Source organism: Sinocyclocheilus rhinocerous, unplaced genomic scaffold (genome assembly GCF_001515625.1).
Source record: "Sinocyclocheilus rhinocerous isolate Xijiao unplaced genomic scaffold, SAMN03320098_v1.1 scaffold820, whole genome shotgun sequence".
Classification (NCBI taxonomy): domain Eukaryota; kingdom Metazoa; phylum Chordata; class Actinopteri; order Cypriniformes; family Cyprinidae; genus Sinocyclocheilus; species Sinocyclocheilus rhinocerous.
This window is the reverse complement of record NW_015670386.1, coordinates 1,572,910-1,574,996: the sequence shown is the minus strand read 5'-3', so window position 1 is coordinate 1,574,996 and position 2,087 is coordinate 1,572,910. Positions and strand designations below refer to the sequence as shown.

At 32.4% G+C, this 2,087-nt stretch overlaps 1 protein-coding gene across 4 annotated transcripts in view; it reads right to left on the bottom strand.

Moving 5' to 3' along the window:
* LOC107734197 (caskin-2-like) overlaps nucleotides 1–2,087 on the bottom strand; it is a 71,652-nt gene that overhangs the window by 720 nt on the left and 68,845 nt on the right. The window lies entirely within an intron of this gene.

Here is a 2,087-nt window from a genome sequence, read left to right as displayed (position 1 = left end):
TCCGTCACATGCTTGAGGAATTCGGCCAATCACAACGCACTATATAGTGGCCAATCAGAGCACACCTCACTTTTCAGAACGATGAGCTTTGTAAAAATCGATGCGTTTCAGAAAGGCGGGGCATAGAGGAGAAACAATAATGTACAGTATGTGGAAAATAATGTGTTTTTTGAACCTTAAACTGCATAAACACATTTCATTACACCAAATACACAAAATAATGTTCTTTTTTTAGTAACGTCATATGACCCCTTTAATAAAGGAGTGTTTACACTGACAGCAACCTGTAGTCATTTTCAATTTCAATGAGAGTTTGCAATTTTCAGGACCATGAGCAACTGTTGGAGATGCACTGTGGGAGTAGTTTCTTTCAATGCAATGCGATTCATCTCAACTTCCAGTGTGATAGATGAACTGGAGATAACATTAACCATGTATATAGCCAAAATAACCATTTTTATTTCAAATAATAATATATTGATATGCACATTTAATTAATATGCATATTTAAAAGTTTGGATTTTGCAAGGTTTTTTTTTAAAGAAATTTATTATTTTATTTAGCAAGGGTACAATTAAACTGATAAAAAGTGACCGAAAATATATTTATAATGTTACAAAAGATGTCTATTTCAAAGAAATCTTGGGAAAAAAAAAAAAAAAAGTATACCCATTCCCACAAACATATTAAGCAGCACAATAGCTTTGGAAAAAAAAAAAAAAGTTCCTTGAGCACCAAATCAGCATATCAGAATGATTTCTGAAGGACTGTGTGCAAAAAAAAATCTGGTTTAGGTTTTTTTTAATTTTTTTTATTGCTAGTAAATTACAGTACAAAAAAATAAAGCACAAAAATGGCAAGAAACACAATTTAACACATTGAATTAAATGTGAAATTTTTAAGTAGAAAAACGTAATTTTTTGTGTGTGACACTGAAAAATGGAGTAATGGCTGCTGAAAATCCACCTTTGCCATTATGGGAATATTTTTTATTTTAAATTGTAATAATATTTCACAATAATACTGTTTTTATTGTTTATATATTAATTAGTGCTGTCAAAATTAGCACGTTAATGCAGGCGATTAATTTTTCCAGTTTAACGGTGTTAAATATATTTGATGCAGTTAACGCATGGGCAGAGCTAGGGTTGGCCACCCCACTCACAAATGCTGCTTCTGTCTCTTTTTTCTTGACAAGGATTGCGTTCATTTAGACGTAGACGGTAGAACGTCTTTACAAATCAAATAGGAGACTTTTCAGACGCGCACTCCACTTCACCTCAGCTCCAGGCGCTAGTCAAACAAGTGCAGAAATGGTACTGGTGACGAGGAGCTTCAGCAGAACAACAGTGAACTGCGGTTAGATGAGATGTTGTCAGGTCATATGTCAGTAAAATCAAATTTTCCTGTCCTGTCAGCCGTTATACTGTGCTCGTAGCGCGTGCTCTTCAATTGCACGCACAAAAACTACGAACATGCGTGTCAGATCTGCATCATGTTCACAGCAGCAGCTCTTAAAGTAATAGCAGCCAAATACCTAATAACCCAGCTACTGTGATGTCTGTTCATCAAAGAACAAAAGAAAAAAGAAATCAATAACTTTTGTAGCTTTAAGGATTCATCTATATTTAATTTAGAATTTAGTGTTGATAACTTCCTATATAAATATTCAATTTCTGTATACTTCCTACTTGCTGAAGGGCACAGGTAAATATGGCATTTATTATAATGGGTTTATGTGAAGATTGTGAAGATAAGTTCACTTAAATTAGAAGTTGTTATTTTTTTAAGTCTAATAAATGTTAAAAGTGGTAGCTCTCAAATACTGTGTTGAATGGCTATAGTCAATGGTTAAATATTAGGAAAAAATAAAAATTTCCTAGAGACATCAGTAGTATTGCAGTGATACTCACCTTCAGTCATAAAAAAAGATGCCATTAAACAAATATTAAAAATTGACTGTCTTTATGTTGTTTCCACATTAATTTTAAGATTGAATGTGAAATTATTCGCAATATAAAAGTATCCTTAAAAACTTTAATGTTAGGTAGGATTAATCGTGATTAATTTCAGGAAAAAAATTTGAT